General features: G+C 42.0%; 1 protein-coding gene across 3 annotated transcripts in view; it reads left to right on the forward strand.

The window, feature by feature from the left end:
* LOC136830143 (leucine-rich repeat-containing protein 24-like) overlaps positions 1-21,598 on the forward strand; it is a 668,646-nt gene that overhangs the window by 506,875 nt on the left and 140,173 nt on the right. For all 3 annotated transcript variants that reach the window (XM_067089346.1, XM_067089345.1, XM_067089344.1), the window contains one exon: positions 11,675-11,714. The gene's annotated coding sequence lies outside the window, so the exon portion shown is untranslated. The remainder of the gene's footprint in view (positions 1-11,674; positions 11,715-21,598) is intronic.

The raw sequence follows: 21,598 nt of genomic DNA on the forward strand, positions 1-21,598 counted from the left end.
CTAATTCCTTTCACTCTTTCGTCCATTTACTTCAAATGTTTTTTTCCCAATTTATGACAATTTTCATTTGATTTCTCTCCCTTATTCTTCTCTCATTTGTCTCTCCTTCTCTCATTCCTTCCCTCATATTCCCTACTTTTAATCTCTCCTTGTTTATCTCACCACCAATTTTCCCTTCCTATTCTTCTCTATTCTCTGTTCATCAGCCTCCATCTCCAATTAAGTTTTTAATCTCTCTCTCTCTCTCTCTCTCTCTCTCTCTCTCTCTCTCTCTCTCTCTCTCTCTCTCTCTCTCTCTCTCATCGACGAACTCAATCGCTGTATTTTCTTTCAGATCTGTGACTTTGGAAACCTCTCTCTCTCTCTCTCTCTCTCTCTCTCTCTCTCTCTCTCTCTCTCTCTCTCTCTCTCTCTCTCTCTCTCTCCTCTTCTTACCTTGTTTGTTTATTTTGTTTATTTTTTCTCTTTGTTTTGTTAATCTTTTCTTTCATTTTTATTCTATTGTTTATATCTTTTGTTTATTTTACCTCTTCAGATATTATTTTCATTTATTCATTCTCTATTCTTTCTTATTGTTTCCTTCTGCATTACAGCATTTTAAAATATTCCTCTGTTCCTTTCCTTTCTTTTATCGGTTCTGATGTCTTTCTTTCGTTTTTCCTAGTTCCAGTTATTTCTTCAGCCTTTTTTTGTCATTCTTTTGCATCATTCATCTTTTTTTTCAACTGGATCTTCCTTTTTGCTGTTTCTTATTTACTTCCCTCTATTTCCCTTGTTTATCATCAGGTTTTTTTTATTTCTTCTCTTTTATTTTTTCTTGAATCTTGGTTCCTCTCTTCCGTTAATTGCTTTCCAGTTCTTTCCTTCGCACCCGTTATCACCTCTTCCTTTTTTTTCCAGCTTTCGTCGTATCCTGCTTCTGTTCCTCCAGTCTCTTTCCCCCCCCCTTCTTCCGGAGCCTGGAAATTGTAACCTGGAACCACGAGAAGTCTGGAACGTGAAGCCAGGAATCTGGAAGTACTAGAAGCGTGGAACGTGGAACCAGGAATCTGGAACTACCAGAAGCCTGGAACGTGGAACCAGGAATCTGGAACTACCAGAAGCCTGGAACATAAAACCAGGAACCTGGAACCACCAGAAGCCTGGAACGTGGAACGTGGAACCATGAATCTGGAACTACCAGAAGCCTGGAACATAAAACCAGGAACCTGGAACCACCAGAGGCCTGGAACATTAAACCAGGAACCTGGAACCACCAGAAGCCTGGAACATTAAACCAGGAATCTGGAACTACCAGAAGCCTGGAACATAAAACCAGGAACCTGGAACATGAAACCAGGAATCTGGAACCACAAGAACCCTGGAACTTGGAACCACCAGAAGTCTGGAACATGTAACCGGGAACCTGGAAATATGAGAACATTGGAACCACCAAAATCTTGGAACAACCCGAAACCGTGGCCATGAGATCAGGAATCTGGAACTACCAGAAGCCTGGAACATGAAAGCATGACTGAAACTACCAGAAGCTTGGAACATGGAACCACCAGAAGTCTGGGACAGGTAACCTGGAATCTGGAACCACTAGAAGCCTGGAACATAAAAACAGAAACCGTGACCATGAAACTAGGAACCTGGAACCACCAGAAGCCTGGAACGTGAAACCAGGAACTACCAGAATCCTGGAACATGTAACCTGGAACCAAAAGAAACACCACGAAACCTGGAACACCCATAGTCCTTGAACCTGGAACCTGGACCCATCATAAACCTGGAACCAGGAAGCTGCAACCTGGAACTAGTAATCAGAAACCTATAACGTGGAACTAGCGAGGTGGAACCTGGAACCACGTGCTAGATGGACGGAAATGGGAAAAAAAATTGGTGATCGAGAATAATCTGCGCCGTGCGACCTTTACCTGTCCTTTTCCAGAACCCACCCTGGATTCCTGGAAGACGGGAATCGGGGAAAGAGGCGGATAGCTTTTCCATTTCCTAGTAACCGGAAGAGAGAGAGAGAGAGAGAAAGAGAAAGTAGCTTCCGTCTCTTTTAGCCACGGATAGATGGATGTATAAAGAGAGAGAGAGAGAGAGAGAGAGAGAGAGAGAGAGAGAGAGAGAGAGAGAGATCCACTTCCTGGTTGTTTTGGAAACTGGAAGAAAAACGATAGGCCCTGGCAGCCTTTTGTCTAGATCTCCGGCATAATTGAATGCTTTCTCTTAAGCACCAGAAAATAGAAAGGAGTATAAAAAAAGAGAAAGGATGTGGATGGGTATGCCCCCCTCCCCCAGTCTCTCCCCATCCCCATTATCCTCCTTCTGAAGGTATTATTTACCCCCATTTCGTATGGTCGATGTAATGCTAAGTAAGCTTAAGGATTTTCATCCTTAATTAGCTTATCAAATGGCATCCTACTGATTCCTTCAGGAGTTGAGTTTGCTTAAATCCTTTCCTTTCCAGGGAAAAGGAGAGAGAGAGAGAGAGAGAGAGAGAGACTCTTTATAGAGATATCCTATAGATCCTTGAAGGAGTCCTTCGTCTCTCCTCCTCCTCCTCCTCCTCCTCCTCCTCCTCCTCCTGATGATTATCTTCCTCCTCCTCCTCCTCCTCCTCCTCCTCCTCCTCCTCCTCCTCCTCCTCCTCCTCCTCCTCCTCCTCCTCCTCCTCCTGCCCTTTCTAGGGAACCCGATCAATTCTCCGTCCTTACCTCAAGAGCCCCTTAATGACTGCAAGGATAAAAGGCTGATCTTCTCATAATTTCTCCTTCCATATCCCCCTCCCCCTTCCCCTACCACCTTCGGAGGACGCAGCGCCCCCTGCAGTATAAATTCGGTAACTGGGTTCCTAGAATGGGGAGCGGGGCCGAAGGGAGCGACGTCTGGCGTCGGGATCTCTAAATAAAGTCAAAAAGAAATATCCTCGGGGATTCTCCAGATCAGTTCCTGTAGGATGCCCTCCGTAATGCATTACTTTCTCCCCCTTTCCGTTTTGGGTGAGGGTCTCCGTGAGAGAGAGAGAGAGAGAGAGAGAGAGAGAGAGAGAGAGAGAGAGAGAGAGAGAGAGAGAGAGAGTCAAACACCCATGAGAGAGAGAGAGAGAGAGAGATATTTCAAATACCTGAGAAACAGACAGACAGATTTCAAACACCAAAGAGAGAGAGAGAGATTTCAAACACCCATGTGTGTGAGAGAGAGAGAGAAGAGAAAGAGAGAGAGAGAGAGAGAGAGAGAGCTTCTTTTACCCACGGATAGCTAGATGTATAAATAGAGAGAGAAAGAGAGAGAGAGAGAAGGGACTTGAAACCTCAATATCCGACAGTGAGTTTTTTTTCCTTCTCGAAAAAACAAACGCCTCTTCAATCACGCATTAACCCCGAAGTTCGACTCTCCCGTCTTATGTATCTTTCAAGAAGAAGAAGAAGAAGAAGGAGGAGGATAAGAAGAGGAGGAGGAGGAGGAGAATATATATCTTTCAAGAAGAAGAAGAAGGAAAATGAGAAGAAGAAGAAGAAGAAGTACTAGTAGTAGTAGCAGTAAAAGGAGAAGAAGAAGAAGCAGACGCACAAAAAGAAGCAGGAAAAGAAGAAGAGAAAGTAGAAGAAGAAGAAGAGAAGATATAAAATAAGAAGTAGAAGAAGCAGAAAAAAAGAAGGTTGAGAAGAGCTGGTTCCTGGGCTCCTCACTGGAAAGTTTTGGTTTCGTTAACCAGGACTAAACTCCGCGGATTTGTGATACGTGTCGGATGAGGTGAAACTTTACAAAGTTTTCTGAAATACGAGAAAATTATTATTATTATTATTATTATTATTATTATTATTATTATTATTATTATTATTAAATAAATCTTACGCCAGATATCATCATCATCATCATTATTAAAAAAATTTACCATTACCATCATTAGCATCCTTATCATCATCATTATTAGCATTGTCATTATCATTATCATTATCATTAAACATTAGGATAACCATCATCATTATTGGTAGGTTACGGTTTATAATTTTTCTGAATAACCTCTCCTGCTCTGACGTAACATCGAATAATTATGTCTTTCGTTTTTTCTGGAACGCTTCCAGATCTTCTGGAAGGCTTCCAAACTTTCTTCCAGGTTTACAGATCTTCTGGAAGGCTTTTCGTTCTTGAAAGTTTCCAGATCTTCTGGAAGGTACTTAGACTTTCTGGAAGGTTTGCAGATTTTCTGGAAGGTTTACAGATTTTCTGGAAGGTTTCCAGACTTTCTGGAGGGATTTCAGATTTCTGGAAGGTTTTCCGATTTCTGGAAGGCTCCTAGACTTAAGGAAAGTTTCCAGGTCTTTTGGAAGCCTTCCAGATCTTCTAGAAGGGTTCCAGATCTTCTGGAAGGTTTCCAGATCTTCTGGAAGGTTCCCAGGCTTTCTGGAAAGTTTCCAAATCTTCTGGAAGGTTCCCAGACTTTCTGGTAGGTTTCCAGATTTCATGGAAAGTTTCCAGATTTTATGGTAGGTTTCCAGACTTCCTGGAAGGTTTCCAGATTTTCTTGGAAATTTTCCAGATACACTGGAATGTTTCCAAACTTTCTGAAGGGTTTCCAGATTTCCACATTATTTTAGCTTCTGAGACGAATTCTGGAACATCCAAAATATTAAAACTTTAGATATTTATTAAAATAGATACATTTTCCAGGCTTCAGTAATGAAAGAGTAGTTCGATCTATCATAGGAGAGTTAATATAATGATAGTAATTTAAACAGTTGTAGAATAGAAACAGTTTCCAGTCTTTGTGCCAACAAGGGCTTTTATGTTAATGTTCCCAAGGTTTTAAAGGGCATGGCGTGGACCACTTGACTCCCTCAACCAGCCGAGGCATTATTATGCTATTCTAGATTCTCTCTAGAAAAGAAAATGAATTCATTGTACCGTATAAAAAGTAGCAAGTAGCTATATATCTATTTATTTCATGTGTAACGGAGATAGCGTGTTGCTAGGGAATTCCACGTTTAACTACCACAACAATCTGTCCGTCCGCACTTTATTCTGCCCGCACTTTTTCTGTCCGCCCTCAGATCTTAAAAACTACTGAGGCTAGGGGGCTGCAAATTGGTATGCTCATCATCAACCCTCCAATCATCAAACATACCAAATTGCAGCCCTCTAGCCTCAGTGGTTTTTATTTTATTTAAGGTCAAAGTTAGCCATAATCGAGCCTCTGGTAACGATATAGGATAGGCCATCACCGGGCCGTGGTTAAAGTTTCGTGGGCCGCGGCTCATTCAGCATCATACCGAGACCACCAAAAGATAGATCTATTTTCGGTGGCCTTGATTATACGCTGTACAGAAAACTCGATTGCGCCGAAGAAACTTCGGCGCATTTATTACTTTTTTTCTCTTTTTTTTAAACCTCAGGACTTCTATTCTCTGAGGTTCGGCTATGCAAGTGTCCTGCGCATAACTTTTTATGCGGGAAGTTGGCCCCATAAAATTAGACACAGGCGAAATTAAGATAAAATCGATGAGAACGGAAACCGGACTGAGAGAGAGAGAGAGAGAGAGAGAGAGAGAGAGAGAGAGAGAGAGAGAGAGAGAGTTTTACAGGCAAAGTTGAGGCATAAAGACACAATATTGATGCTAATTTCAATCGCATCGCTTGAGAGGGAAATACTTTGAATAGTTCTCCCTTTTTGGGGGAATTATTTTTTCCAAGTTTGTTTATTTACTTATTCATTCATTCACTTACTTATCTATCTATTCAGTCATGTATTCACATATTTACGTAGTTATCTATCTATTTATTCACTTTATTTATATATTTTCGGGGGAAGCGGTCCTAGAATTCCCCCACGAAAATATTTTGGAGGATTTTTTCTCTCTCCTGATTTTCAGCCGACGTTTTTGGGGGGCGTCGAGAAATTCGCGGGATTTTAAAAAGTTATCCTCACATCCTGTTGATGTAAGACAGCGCCGGAAAATAAACCATCCCTGGGAGAGAGAGAGAGAGAGAGAGAGAGAGAGAGAGAGAGAGAGAGAGAGAGATTTAACGTTTGGTCAGAGAGAAAAGAAATCTGTTTTGGAGATTGAGAGAGAGAGAGAGAAATACGGGTTTAGGTAGTGAAAAGTAAACACGCGAATGAAAGCTTCTGTGCAGAGAGAGAGAGAGAGAGAGAGAGAGAGAGAAGAAAACTGTTTTGGAGATTGAGAAAAAGAGAGAGAGAGAGAGAAAATAAGGGTTTAGGTAGTGAAAAGTAAACACGCGAATGAAAGCTTCTGTGCAGAGAGAGAGAGAGAGAGAGAGAGAGAGAGAGAGAGAGAGAGAGAGAGAGAGAGAAGCCATCGAATACCAATGATATTTCAGATTAATCTGATCTCAAGTCGCGCGGTTTCCAAACGGGCGGTGTTAAATTCCCCACACTTATCGGGAATTCTCACCTATTTTCCCCACCAGAACGTAATGTAAACATTCTCTTCTATCCAGGGAAGAATTTCATTAAATTTCCCTCCATCCCTCCATCCCCCTCCCCCTCTCCCTCTCTCTCTCTCACCCTCCACCCTCACAGATAGAGTGTCATGAATTCCTTGGCCCCCCCTCTCCCCCACAAAAAGAAGTCAGATATGGCCCACAATCGATGTCCCTTCCTCAATATAGAGAACCTCCTTATTCTAAAGGATTTTATTCCTCTCATTTTTAAGGATATTGGCGGCCGGGATGGGGAAAAAAGGGAAAAAAAGATTCTTTTCGGGCAAAAAAAGAGTTGATGGAGATTTAGGTGTTTGTGGGGAGGGGGTTGGGGGTTGCTCCGGGTTTTGGGGAGGCTGTGGGCGTGGGAAAGAAGGCTGATATTTGGTCCAGGGTAAAAGTCAAACGCAGCAGGTAGGAGGTAAGGACGCTTTTATTTTTCCCCTCTCCTCTTTTTATTCCACCTTTTCTCTCTTCTCTCGCTTTTATCCCGTTCCTCTATATCCTCCATCCATCCTAGTACCCCCTACTACCCACCTTCCCACCTCCCACACAAACAAACACACACACACACACACACACACACACCTTGGCAATGAATAGACCTTACCTGCTTTTGAGAGGTGGAAGTGGGTCAGAAGAAAAGCTTTAGAGACGCAGGCTCTGTTTGGGAACGTGTGTGTGTGTGTGTGTGTGTGTATGAGTGTGGGATGTGGGATGTGGGATGGGTAACGGGTAGAGAGGGGAGAAGGGGGTGAGAGCCCCCTCCCACCCACCTCCCCCTTTTAGATAGAGGCTGGAATCCCGTTGACGTAGACTGATGATTTTTTTCTCTAGTTTTTTATTTATTTGTTTTTTCTCTGATTTTTGACTGAAACAGATATCCACCGTTTCACCAATATGAGAGAGAGAGAGAGAGAGAGAGAGAGAGAGAGAGAGAGAGAGAGAGAGAGAGAGAGAGAAGACTGCCCAGTGTGTAACACATGAAATCCTCTCTCTACCTCTCTCCTCTCTCTCTCTCTCTACATTTACCTGAGAGAGAGAGAGAGAGAGAGAGAGAGAGAGAGAGAGAGAGAGAGAGAGAGAGAGAGCCCATTCAAAATTCAGACTCTGCCCCTTCGACGCCGTCTTAATCTCGGCTCTTCCATTACTTCAGCAGCAGAGGCAATATTGCTCTCAAAGACTCCCCATTAGAAGCACCAATACTTGGCTCTGGCAGATGACACTGCGGGGGAGTTGGGTGGCTGGAGGATTAGGGGCTTGGGAGGGGGGTGTTCTTAGGCAAGAGGAGGAGGAGGAGGGGGTTGCTGGTTCCGCAGGCTTGAAGGGGGAGAAGGAGGAGGAGGAGGAGGAAAAGGAAGAAGGATTTTGGAGCCTTTAAGATGAAGGGGTAGGATTTTGGAGGTTGTAATGAGGAATAAGATACAGTTTTGGTGCCAGTAAGAGGTAAAAGGAGGCTTTAAGAGGTAAAAGGAGACATCAGGAGGCTTTAAGAAGTAAAAGAAGACTTTGGGAGGCTTTAAGAGGTAAAAGGAAACTTTGGGAGGCTTTAAGAGGTAAAAGGAGACATCAGGAGGCTTTAAGAAGTAAAAGGAGACTTTGGGAGGCTTTAAGAGGTAAAAGGAAACTTTGGGAGGCTTTAAGAGGTAAAAGGAAACTTTGGGAGGCTTTAAGAGGTAAAAGGAGACATCAGGATGTTTTAAGAAGTAAAATGAGATTTCAGGAGGCTTTAAGAGGTAAAACGAGACTTTAGGAGGCTTTAAGAGGTAAAGGGAGGCTTTAGGAGGCTTTAAGAGGTAAAAGGAGACTTTAGTAGGCTTTAAGAGGTAAAAGGAGGCTTTAAGAGGTAAAAAGAGACCTCAGGAGGCTATAAGAGGTAAAAGGAGACTTTGGGAGGTAAAATGAGCTTTGTTGGAGGCTGTAAGAGGCAAAGGTTTTTTTTGGAGGCTCTAAGAGGTAAAATGAGTTTTTTTGGAGGCTGTAAGAGGCAAAAGTGTTTTTTTAGAGGCTACTAGGGGAAGGAGAGGGAATATGAGAGAGGTTCTGAGTACACACTCTCTCTCTCTCTTCTTCTTCTTCCTACTCTCTCTCTCTCTCTCTCTCTCTCTCTCTCTCTCTCTCTCTCTCTCTCTCTCTCTCTCCTGTTTAATCCCCTCAGATGAATGCAGGACCTCCAGCGTTATTCTCCCTTCTTTGATCTGTGTTTGTGGAAGACTGTTTGCTCCATGTAACGAGTTCTATGGGCCGGGGATGGGAGGGGGAAAGGGGAGGGGAGGGGAGGGGGGGCTCGTTTAAGCTCCGCCCACTGGTCTTGGCGATGCCACGCTACAGGATAATTTCAAATCTTGTCGGTGGTTCTGGTTGCAAAGTTTTTATTATTATTATTATTATTATTATTATTATTATTATTATTATTATTATTATTATTATTATTAGCCAAATGGTTAAACGGAGTGTCATCATTCCAAAGAAATCCATGAGAGCTTCTCTCTCTCTCTCTCTCTCTCTCTCTCTCTCTCTCTCTCTCTCTCTCTCTCTCTCTCTCTCTCTCTCTCTCTCAGGACCCACCGGAAGCTATTATGAGGTACAGCCTTACCTGAGAACTATGACCTTTATATTTCCCTCAGGTACATAGGCCTCCCAAAATTCGGGAGGTCCATAAAATATGTTCCGGCGTGACACTCGGTTCCTCCGAGGACTCATAAAGATTTCAGTCCCCCAAAATCTTGGGTGACGCTTTTGCTGTTTCGTGAAACCAAAAAGAAATGAGTCAGAATTTATGTAATACTCTTCTGGGGAATTTTTTGAGGGAAGTAAGTAAATCTGTAGAAGAGAATCTAGGTCATTTTTTAGTGGGAATTATTTTATATTTTTTTAGTTTTCTGGAAAAGGAAACTATTGTGCCGGCTTTCTCTGTACGTCTTTTTTCTGTCCGCGCTGTACGTTTTTCTGTCTGCACTTTTTCTGTACGGCACTTTTCTGTCCGCGCTTTTTTCCTATCCGCTTTTTTTCTGTCTTTTTTCTGTCCACGCTTTTTCCTATCAGCGCTTTTTCTGTCCGCACTTTTTCTGTCCGTCCTTTTTTCAGATCTTTTCTGTCAGCGCTTTTTTCTAAAAATGTCCGCGCTTTTTTCCTGCTGAGGGCTTTTTTCAAATTGGTTCCTATCCGTTTTTTCTGATCATTCCACCTTTTTTTCTCCAAACATTTTCTGTCCACACACTTTTTTTCTGTCCAAATTGTCCGCCCTTTTTCCTGTCCTTTTTCCTGTCAGTAGTGCTTTTTTTTATTTTTTCTGTCCGTTTTTTTCCTGTCCGTCTTTTTCTGTCCGCTTTTTTCCTGTCCATACTTTTTTTCTGTCCGCTTTTTTCCTGTCCGCGCTTTTTTTCTGTCCGGTTTTTCTTTTTTTTGTCTGTTTTTTCTGTCCGCGCTTTTTTTCTGTCCGCGCTTTTTTTCCTGTCCGCGCTTTTTTTCCTGTCCGCTTTTTCTGTCCGCGCTTTTTTTTCTGTCCGCGCTTTTTCTGTCTGTCGCTTTTCTGTCCACGCTTTTTTCTGTCACAACGATATTTTCTGTCCGCCAGGCCTGTCCACCCTGTCCGCGCTTTTTCTGGCTTTTTCTTTCCACACTTTTTCTGTTGTCCTGTCCGCACTTTTTCTGGACCGTTCTGTCCGTCATCATCTTAAAACTACTATGGCTGAGGGCTGCAAATTGGTATGTTGATCATCCACCCTCCAAACATCACACGAAAATTGCAACCCTTTAGCCTCAGTCAATTTTCAGGTCTGGCAACGATATCCATTACCACGGGCAGTGGTTAAAGTTTCATGGACTGCGCTCATACAGAAAACTCGATTGCGCCGAAGAAACTTGGGCGCATTGTGTACTTGTTTCTATTTAGAATAGAAGCTTAAGGAATATAAGTCAAATAAAATATGATAAAATCCTGGAGACTTTCCTTGCGGAAAATAAGTAGAGTAGAATTTATATAATGTTTTAGTTAGAATTATCATTATTCATTTCATTTTTTAATTTTTTAAAATTTTAATGATTAGTGAAATTTAGCATAAATACACACGTATAGAATATCTTGAAATATGCTACATCAGAATGAGTTATTTTTTTTACAGATTAACCCATTCTGTAAATCGAAAGTATATTTATTTCTTTTTTTATTTATTCATTTTATTTATTTTTTATCTACCTAATGCTAATTTCACTATTCATACAAACGTCTGTAAAGATATATAGTTTCAAAAAGGAACATACATACATAACTGGTATACATGCAGACATATGTGTATACCAATTGTTATGTATACCAGTTATACCATTGAATTAAGAAATTCACAATAAAATGCATATGAACGCGCAGTGTTGACAACTGGGGCCTTGTAAGAATATAATGCATATATACATACATACATACATACATACATACATACATACATACATACATACATACATTCATACATACATAAAAACTCATCTTTTGTACTGAATACCAGAGGAATGTAATGGCATAATTTTGTGAATTGAGAAAGTGTGATATGAAATAAATTATGAATTATGCTGTAATACCCATATAAAGACAGTATCCTGAGAGAGAGAGAGAGAGAGAGAGAGAGAGAGAGAGAGAGAGAGAGAGAGAGACAGACAGACAGACAGACTTAAAGTAACAGAAATTAAAACAAAAACAAATTAAATGAAAATAAAAACGAAAAAAAAAATACCAGTCACAAAGAGAGAGAGAGAGAGAGAGAGAGAGAGAGAGAGAGAGAGAGAGAGAGAGAGACTTAAAGTAACAGGAATGAAAACAACAGAACAGATTAAAAGAAAATAAAAAATAATGAACACAAAGAGAGAGAGAGAGAGAGAGAGAGAGAGAGAGAGAGAGAGAGAGAGAGAAACCCGACAAGGCCAAGTGTAGTGAGGCTTCCTCGCTTCGAGAGAAGGGTATCAGCGAGGCTTTACCTACTTCTCACTTGCCTAACACCTGGCACTGATTTGTTCCTCCCTTCTCAGGTGAAAGGTGAGAAGGCTTCTCAGGTGTCTCCTCCTCCTCCTCCTCCTCCTCCTCCTCCTCCTCCTCCTCCTCCTCCTCCTCCTCCTCCTCCTCCTCCTCCTCCTCCTCCTCCTCCTCCTCCTCTTGGCTGCTTGCTGCTCCTCAGTCGAGGAAGGGGTGTGTGTGTTTTATGTTTAGTTATTTTTGTAGGAAAATTTAATTTATTTTCTTTCTTTTCAGATCAGATCGAAGTCCTCCTGACAGTCTCTGAGAAACTGGAGTGAGTACCATTTCTAATTACGTTTTAGTTTTCTGTAAAGGAAAACTATTGTGCCGGCTTTGTCTGTCCGTCCGCACTTTTTTCTGTCCGCACTTTTTCTGTCCGCACTTTTTCTGTCCGCCCCCAGATCTTAAAAACCACCAAGGCTAGAGGGCTGCAAATTGGTATGTTGATCATCCACCCTCCGATCATCAAACATACCAAATCGCAGCCCTCTAGCCTCAGTAGTTTTCATTTTATTTAAGGTTAAATTTAGCCATAATCGTGCTTCTGGCAACGATATAGGCCAGGCCACCACCGTGCCGTGGTTAAAGTTTCATAGGCCGCGCTCATGCAGCATTATACCGAGACCACCGAAAGACAGATCTACTTTCGGTGGCCTTGATTATACGCTGTAGCGGCTGTACGGAAAACTCGATTGCGCCGAAGAAACTTCGGCGCATTAATAAAATCACATTTGTGTTGTATCTCAGAATGTGAAAGGACCCTCTCTAGGTCCGTTTACAAGTAAATTGCCGAAAATGGTGATAATCCCATAGACACTGTTGTATAATTTGAAATCTGGACGCTAATAAAGGCAAGAATTTTGAAACTCTTTTCTCTGTCAAGTTAGGCTAGGTTAGGTAAGGTTAGGTTAAGGCTAGGTTAGGGTTTTATGAGTATTATACTTCATATTCCTTATCAGTGGTTTCTGAAAGTGTCTGTTGAAACGAAATCATTAAGATTCATTACAAAACTTTAAACTTTTTCCTCTGGTAGGTTAGGTTAAGGTTAAGTTAGGTATTTAAAAACATAATACTTCATATTCTTCATTTAGTGGTTCCAGTGCTGTTGAAATGAAATTGTGTTATTCACCTCAAAGATTGAATAATTTTCTTACAGAGGTTGGCTTAAGATTATCTTAGTTAAATGATTGTCAAAATTATAAGTTTGATTATAAGGATTATGATAGGTTGGTATACATTTGAAGCGGATACTGATTATCGTATTTCTCTCTCTCTCTCTCTCTCTCTCTCTCTCTCTCTCTCTCTCTCTCTCTCAACAGCTATCACACTTTACCACTTCGCTCCTGCATTGCTTTTTCAAAATATCTCTCTCTGTCTCTCAGTAGTCATTCCACTTCATTGTGTTATTGCATCTCTCTCTCTCTCTCTCTCTCTCTCTCTCTCTCTCTCTCTCTCTCTCTCTCTCTCCTGTTCTACCCGGAACAACATAGTCGCTCTACTGACGTCGATCGCTGAACAAACACGCTATAACGAATGCGATATGAGTAAACACGTAGGAATAAACATCCGCTGAGATCGATTACGCCTGGAGGAAGAGAGAGAGAGAGAGAGAGAGAGAGAGAGAGAGAGAGAGAGAGAGAGAGAGATGGGTATTCTTCTTCTTCTTCTTCTTCTTCTTCTTCTTCTTCTCACACTCTCGGGATCAAAAACAAAAGGGAGACCAACAGGGCAAACATTTAACCATCAGACCCTCGGTTAGAATAAAAGGTGAAAGGAGAGAGTTCTCTCTCTCTCTCTCTCTCTCTCTCTCTCTCTCTCTCTCTCTCTCTCTCTCTCTCTCTCTCTCAACGAAAGCCAAGAGGCGTTCTCACAAGCCTCTTTCTTCAACTATTCCCTCTCTCCACTCCTCCTTTTTAACCATCACCTCACACCAACCTCATCCTTACAAGCCGTGCCACTCCCTCCTTTCCCCCACTCCCACTCCCACTCCCCTCCCTCCCTCCCTCCCTCCCTCCTCCCTCCCTCCCCCCTCCTCCCTCCCAGGGCCATAGACACTTTGCCTTTTAACATCCTGTTGGTAAAGAAATTCTGATCTGTTTATTACAGAAGGAAATTGGGAAGTAGATTGGAAAGACTCACTCGCCTTAACCCCCTTCCCCTTACCCCCTACCCGCTTCCCCTTTCCCCTACGCCTCTCCCTCTCCCTCTCCCCTTTCCCCATGCTCCTCCCCCCAGCGTTCCTACTTCCCTCCATTTCCCCTCGTACCTTTTCCATGTATGCACCTCTTTACCTCCCTCCCCTACCCCCTCCTCTCCCCTCCCATATCCCCTCCCCTCCCCCCTCCCCTACCCCTGCCCACTCCCCTCCTTCTTCCCCCTCCTACTTCCCCCCCCCCCCTCCTCCCCTTCCTTCCCCCTCCCCCTCCCACTTCCCCCTCCTCCCCTTCCTCTCCCTTAACCTATCCCTTCCCCATCCTCCCACCTCCCATACCCCTCCCTCTCCCCTGCCCACTCCTCCCACTTCCCCTTCCCTTACCCCTTTCCCTTTCCCTTCCTCCTCCCCTCCCCTCCCCTCCCCTCCTTCCCCCTTCCCCCCCATACCCTTCCCCATCTCTTCCTTTACCTTCACCCTGGCTCCATCATCTATTTACCTTTCCCTTCTATTCATTTCCTCAGCTTCATCTCCAGACTACATTTTTGTATATATATTTTTACTTTTTTTAGTTGTATTTGAGAAACTACCGAGATATAATACGCGCTTACGCAACTGAGGCGTCTTTTTTTTCTAAATACGGTCGTATCTGAGTGATCATATTGTTTGGGAGTGTATTTTTTGGGTTTTTTTTATATTTTATAATCCTCTATACATGTGGTCATGGATTCACTTAAAGTTTTTTATTTGATTTTATACTTCTCTCTCTCTCTCTCTCTCTCTCTCTCTCTCTCTCTCTCTCTCTCTCTCTCTCTCTCTCTCTCTCTCACACACACACACACACACATACATGTATAAGTAATGTATATATGTATATAAATACATATATCTATATATAAATACACACAGACAAACAAATATATATGTTTATACATAAATACATGCATATATATATATATATATATATATATATATATATATATATATATATATATATATATATATATATATATATATATATATATATATATATATATATATATATATATATATATATATATATATATATATATCTGAAGACTCATAGTACCTCTTAGAATTCATCTCTTAAGGAATCTATTTGCTTTCAATTTATCGTTTAAAGTTTGAGATAATTTGGAAGGGAACAGTTTTGGTCTTTGAGAAGAAATTATTGACGGGAACATCTGTCTAAAGACAAGATTCAGCAGGTGCGAATTTTTTTAGTTTTCTGTAAAAGAAAACTGTTGCGCAGGTTTTGTCTGTCCGTCCGCACTTTTTCTGTCCGCGCTTTTTCTGTCCGCACTTTTTTCTGTCCGCACTTCTTTCTGTCAGCACTTTTTCATGTCCGCCCTCAGATCTAAAAACCACTGAGGCTAGAGGGCTGCAAATTGGTTTGTTGATCATCCACCCTCCAATCATCAAACATACCAAATTGCAGCCCTCTAGCCTCAGTAGTTTTTAATTTTATTTAAGGTTTAAGTTAACCATAACCGTGCTTTTGGCAACGATATAGGCCAGGCCACCACAGGACCGTGGTTAAAGTTTCAAGAGCCTCGGCTCATATGGCATTATACCGAGACCACAGAAAGATAGATCCATTTTCGGTGGCCTTGATTATACGCTGTAGCGGCTGTAAAGGAAACTCGATTGCGCCGAAGAAACTTCGGTGCTTTGTATGTAAAACTGTGAAGTTATTTTATGTTTTTTTTTAAGAGTTTGATGTTTTTTTCTGTGTCATGTACGAGTGACACTTAAGTAAAAACTCTGGCGAGCTTTTTTGAGGTAACGTTTTTTCTTGCAGAGCGTTTGCTGGTGTTTTACGTGTAAATTTTTAAAGTTTTCTTCGCTTGGTTTTTACACAATTTGACGTTGTTATATATATATATATATATATATATATATATATATATATATATATATATATATATATATATATATATATATATATATATATATGTATGTGTGTATGTATATATTATGTATGTTTGTATGTACGTATCTCATCATTGAATACAAACTTTACGAGCATCCTCAGGAGGTCTCTTCTCTCTCTCTCTCTCTCTCTCTCTCTCTCTCTCTCTCTCTCTCTCTCTCTCTCTCTCTCTCTCTCTCTCTCTTGAACGGAGGCGGCTCTTCATCTCCGACATTGCATTAAACTTTTATAATAAGTCGTCCTCGAAGGAAAGGGAAGGAGGAAGATGGTCCTTTCGTACCTTCGAGAGAGAGAGAGAGAGAGAGAGAGAGAGAGAGAGAGAGAGAGAGAGAGAGAGAGAGAAACTTTGGCCCTTGAGTAACGTTGGTCCTTTTAACTTTCATTCTTCGTCGCCCCTTCTTTGTCGGCTTTGTGTATGGCACTTTGCTGACTTTGTGTGCGACACTTTGTTTATATTGTGTTTGGCACTTTGTTACATGGTGTGTGACGCTTTGTTTGCATTGTGTATGACGCTTTGTTTGCATTGTGTATGACACTTTGTTTACATTGTGTATGACACTTTGTTTACATTGTGTATGACACTTTGTTTACATCGTGTATGACAATGCTGACATTGTGCACGACACTTTGTTTACATTGTGTATGACACTTTGTTTACATTGTGTATGACACTTTGTTTACATTGTGTATGACACTTTGTTTACATTGTGTATGAAACTTTTTTACATTGTGTCTGACACTTTTACATTGTGTTTGACACTTTTACATATTGTTTGATGCTTTGTTTACTTTGTGCATGTCACTGCTTACATTGTGTATTGCACACTTCTTACACTGAGTATGACACTCTGCTTATATTGTGCATGGCACTCTGCTGACATTGTTCATGACACTTTGCTGACATTGTGTATGACACTTTTCTTACATTTTGTATGAGACACTGCTTACATTGTGTATGACACGTTTCTTACACTGTGTATGACACTTTGATTACATTGTGTATGACACTTTGTTTGCATTGTGCATGACACTTTGCTAACATTGAGTATGACACTTTGTGTTATTATTTTTATTGTTCATGTCGTCGTTATTCTCTTTGTTACGCAACTCGGGATTATCCTCTCCTCCTTTGTCCTCCTCCTCCTCCTCCTCCCATTATCTCCTCCTCCTCCTCCCATTATCTTATCCTCCTCCTCCCCTCCCCTCTCTCTTCTCTGTCTCCTCTTACTCAGCCTCCAAGTGAGAGGAAAGGTGATGCATTGGCGTCCATTAGGCATTATGCACCTTCGGGGTGCTAGAGGAGCCCCCTGGTGGCTGGGTCCTGAAGCTTCGTCCTGGTAAAGGGGGATAGACGCCCCCTGTGCTTTCCCACCCTCCCCCTAACCCCCCACCCCCCTCACACTGTGGGTGGTGGAGTGGGCGAGTGCAAAGTTTGCCCCCCCCCCCAACGTATGTTTTATGAGTTATCAAGGTGTATTACAGTTTAATAGCCTTCTCCGGGTAGAGCGTTGGAGGATATATTTAGGACGGGGGGCGGGTTTTGGTGGGGGGCGTGGTTCCCCCTCGACGTCGAAAAATGACTGGGAGGATAATAGTGGGGGTCTTTTTCCAATTTTTTTTATGATTTCGTTTTTTTTTGGGGGGGGGCTTTGTATTGAGTTAGCTGTTTGTTCTTATGTTATTTTTTTATCTTTTTCGTCTTCCATAATCTGAATATTGGGGGAGGGGGCAGATTTATAATAGGGGGGGTCTTTTTCCAATTTTTCTATGATTTCTTTTTTTTTTTGCTTTGTATTGAATTAGCTGTTTGTTCTTATGTTTTTTTATTTTTATTTTTATTTTTATTTTTCCTCTTCCATAATCTGAATATTTTTTATTTAGCTTTATTATTATTATTATTATTATTATTATTATTATTATTATTATTATTATTATTATTATTATCTAACTCCTCACTAAAGATCTCTCTGGAGTCACCCCTTTTTAAAAAATGCGTATAATGAATAATTATATATATATATATATATATATATATATATATATATATATATATATATATATATATATATATATATATATATATATATATATATATATATATATATATATATATATATATATATATATATATATATATATATTCTCAAACCAGACTCATCAATTTTGCAAATCCTTGGCCCTTCTTTGACACTTCAAAGAACTTCTTATTACCTATTTGATTTTATATTTCCTAATTTATCATTTATTCACATATTACTTTATGCAGTTTGTTATTTCTTAATTATGATTTATTCATTTCGAGAAAACTCCTAAAATGATATTTCTCGTCCACGTAAAATAACCATTTTCATTTCTTTTACCGACATTCTCTCTCTCCCCCGCCTTTCTCCTTCCTTTCTCTCTCTTTTTTGCGGAGAATCCGAAAGAGGAGAGGAATGAGGGTGGTGATAAAGAGGAGAAAGAGAAAGAGAGAGAGAGAGAGAAAGAGATACTGCGATAATATCCTCTGTCCTGACAATACCGCCGCATCTCCATGGCAAATAAAAACCCGAACGCGAAATGACCCCGAAATGAGATTTGGAAGGCCCACAGGGGTCCCCCTCCCCCTGGGGTGGGGGGGGATAGGGAAAGGGACAGAAGGAATGGACAGATACAGAGGGAAGGGGGTGGTGGTGGTGGTGGTGGTGGTGGGGTTTTAGGGGAGGGGGGAAGCAATAGGCGACTACGAGATACAAATGCACGCTTATACAAAAGAGAGAGAGAGAGAGAGAGGCGGCGTGACAGGCTAAAGGAAACAATAAAATCTGGATGTTTGCGGAGAATTGAAAGGGAAAGAGTGAAAATATGGCTCAATCTAGCCGTGATATTGGAGGTTTGGCGAGAGAGAGAGAGAGAGAGAGAGAGAGAGAGAGAGAGAGAGAGATCTCTCTGTGACAGGTATTGCAAATAAAGTCGTCAGGAAGAGAGGGCCTTTATACTTGACGGATGGCTCTCTCTCTCTCTCTCTCTCTCTCTCTCTCTCTCTCTCTGTCGAGTTGCCTTTGGGTTAGGCTTGCCTCTCTCTCTTTCTTTCTCTCGCTCTCTCTCTCTCTCTCGTGTTGCATTCAGGTAAGACTTTTCTCTCTCTCTCTCTCTCTCTCTCTCTCTCTCTCTCTCTCTCTCTCTGTCGAGTTGCCTTTAGGTAAGGCTTGCCTCTCTCTCGCTCTCTCTCTCGCTCTCTCTCTCTCTCTCTCTCTCCCAGTCGAGCTGCATTCAAGTAAGATTTGCCTCTCTCTCTCTCTCTCTCTCTCTCTCTCTCTCTCTCTCTCTCTCTCTCTCTCTCTCTCTCTCAAACTTGCCTTCGGGTAAAACTCGCCAATTCTTTTGTTAGTTTTTTTTTATTTCACATTTCTCGCCTTGAAACACAATAGTGGCCTTCCCAAGACAGCGCAGAGAAGTCTTCATTTTTTTAAACTTTTATTTTATGTTTTTTTTTATTTCATTTTATTCCCTCTTTCGTCCCATTTTCCTCTCTTCGGTTTTCTTCTCTTCTCGAGTCTCTCTTATTTCTTGCGTTCCAGTTTTCCTCTCTTAAGCTTCTTATGAATTTTAGTTTTATTTTTTTTTTCTCTCTCCTCCAACTATTTGTGTAATCGCTTGATTCTTATCCTAATATTTTTATCCTTTTTCTCCTTCTATCGACTTTATCTCCTCCCATGACCCCCTCCCCTTGACTTCCCCTCCCCTCCCCCCTTCCCCTCCACTCACCCTCCCCTCCCATGCCCTCCCCCTATCTCTTCCCCTTCCCCTCCCCCTCCCCATCCAATTACGCTGATAAATTCTTATCCTTATATTTTATCCCTTTTATCCTTCTATCAACTTTATCTCCTACCATCACTCCCTCCCCATCCCCTTCCCCTTCCCCACCCATCCCCTCCCATCCCCTTCCTTTTCTCTTCCCCTCCCCTTCCCCCCTCCATTCCCCCCCAGTCCCCTCCTCCCCTTCCCCATTCCCATTCCCTCTCCTTCCCCATTCCCTTCCCCTCCCTCTCCCCCTCCCCTTCCCCTTCCCTTCCCCCCCTCCCCTCCCCTCCCCTCCCCCTCCCTCCTCTTCCCCCCTCCCATCCCCTCCCCACCTCTTCTCCCCCCCTCCTCCCCCCTCCCCCCCCTCTCTCCCCTTCCCCTCCCCTCCCATCCCCTCCTCTTCCCCTCCTCTCCTCCTCCTCCCCTCCTTCCCCTCCCCCCTCTTCTCCCTCACACCTTCCCCTCCCCTCTCCTCACCCCTCACCTCCTTCCCCTCCCCTCTCCTCCTCCTTCCCCTCCCCTCTCCTCCCCCCCTCACCTCCTTCCCTCCCCTCTCCTCCCCCTCAGCTCCTTCCCCTTCCCCTCTCCTCCCCTCACTTCCTCCTCACCTCCTTCCTCCCCCCCCTCCCCCATCCAATCACTCAACGAAATTTTAGAAAAAGGGAAAAAAACCATAGTAAAGAAGAATAAAATTATAAAAAAAAAAAAACGAACCGAAAAAGAAAAATAGTAAAGAAGAATAAAGTCAGTCGACGACAGCTGAGAAGCAGGAGGAGGAGGAGGAGGAGGAGGAGGAGAATAATTAATAAAGGAGAGTATAACACAGACAGAGTCGTTAAGGGAGGGGAAATTGGATCCTGACAAGACTTGTATTTCTCCTTACGTCAGCAATAGTCTCAATACTTTCGTAGTGTTTTCTCTCTTTTTTTTTTTTTTTTTGTGGGGCTTGGGTAGGGTATGGGGCAGGCTTGGTCCTTGATTGGTTTTTGAGCTGGCAGCGTACGTACACACACACACACACACACACACACATATATATATATATATATATATATATATATATATATATATATATATATATATATATATATATATATATATAGTATATATATGTAATATGTATATATATATATATATATATATATATATATATATTTATTAATTAATATAAATATATATTTATATATTATATATATATACAATTATTATGTTTTATATATATATGCAATTATCTACAAAAACATCTACAAAAAGAAAAAAAGAAATTTAAAAGAAAACCTAAAAATTAACTCATTAACAGAAAACAGCATAAAAAATAAAAATTTGCCTATAAACTAATATAAGAACCCCGTCCCCTTTACACCCCCTCCCCTCTCCCTCCCCCCTCCCCCCCCTCCGGGCAAACTCCGTGGACAGAGAATTATGAAGCCTATTAGCCGTAAAATTCCCTCCTCCTGATCCCGGAGACGGGAGGAAGATGTGTGTGCGTATGTTTGTGTCTGTATGTGTGTGTGCGTCTGTCTCTCCGAACGACGTAAATTTGGGGAAACGTCCCGCTGATATAAGGGGGTTTTGGCCCACCCAGGCGTCGACGGGGAGCAAGATGTTCAGGGACATATATATATATATATATATATATATATATATATATATATATATATATATATATATATATATATATATATATATATGTATGTATGTGTGTGTGTGCGCATGTGTGTGTTTCCTGCAGAACATATTTATGAGACACATGATTATTATTATACTTTGATAATAATAATAATAATCCCAAAATCCTCACTACTAACAAGAACCAATACCTAACCCTCACCCCCCTTACCTAAAATGCCGTCAGTCCTGATAGCCCAAAATTATCTCTCCAAGGGACACCCACCCGCCCAGCGTCCCTGGCTATCGAGACGAGACAAAGGACTCCCTGTCACGGCCAACAAAGGGCGTCGCAGAACGCCAGGATAAGTCCGTAGGACTCTTAAGGACTTATCTCGGTCACGGCTTCGTGAGCCGCTAATTCCTTCCCTGTCTGAGGATGCGATAGGGTGCTATGGCTGTCACTGATTAGGAGGAAGGGGAGGAGGGGAGGGAAGGGGTTGATATGGGAGGGGAGAGGGATGGAAGGGGGAGGGAAGGGTGGGTTGCTAAGGGGGAGGAGGAGGGGAGGGGAAGGGGCTGATAAGGAGGGGTAGGGGAGGGGAAGGGGTTGATAAGGAGGGGAGGAAGGGGAATGGGGAGGGGGAGGGAAGGGAATGGG

The sequence above is a fragment of the Macrobrachium rosenbergii genome, chromosome 46 (assembly GCF_040412425.1).
Source record: "Macrobrachium rosenbergii isolate ZJJX-2024 chromosome 46, ASM4041242v1, whole genome shotgun sequence".
NCBI lineage: Eukaryota > Metazoa > Arthropoda > Malacostraca > Decapoda > Palaemonidae > Macrobrachium > Macrobrachium rosenbergii.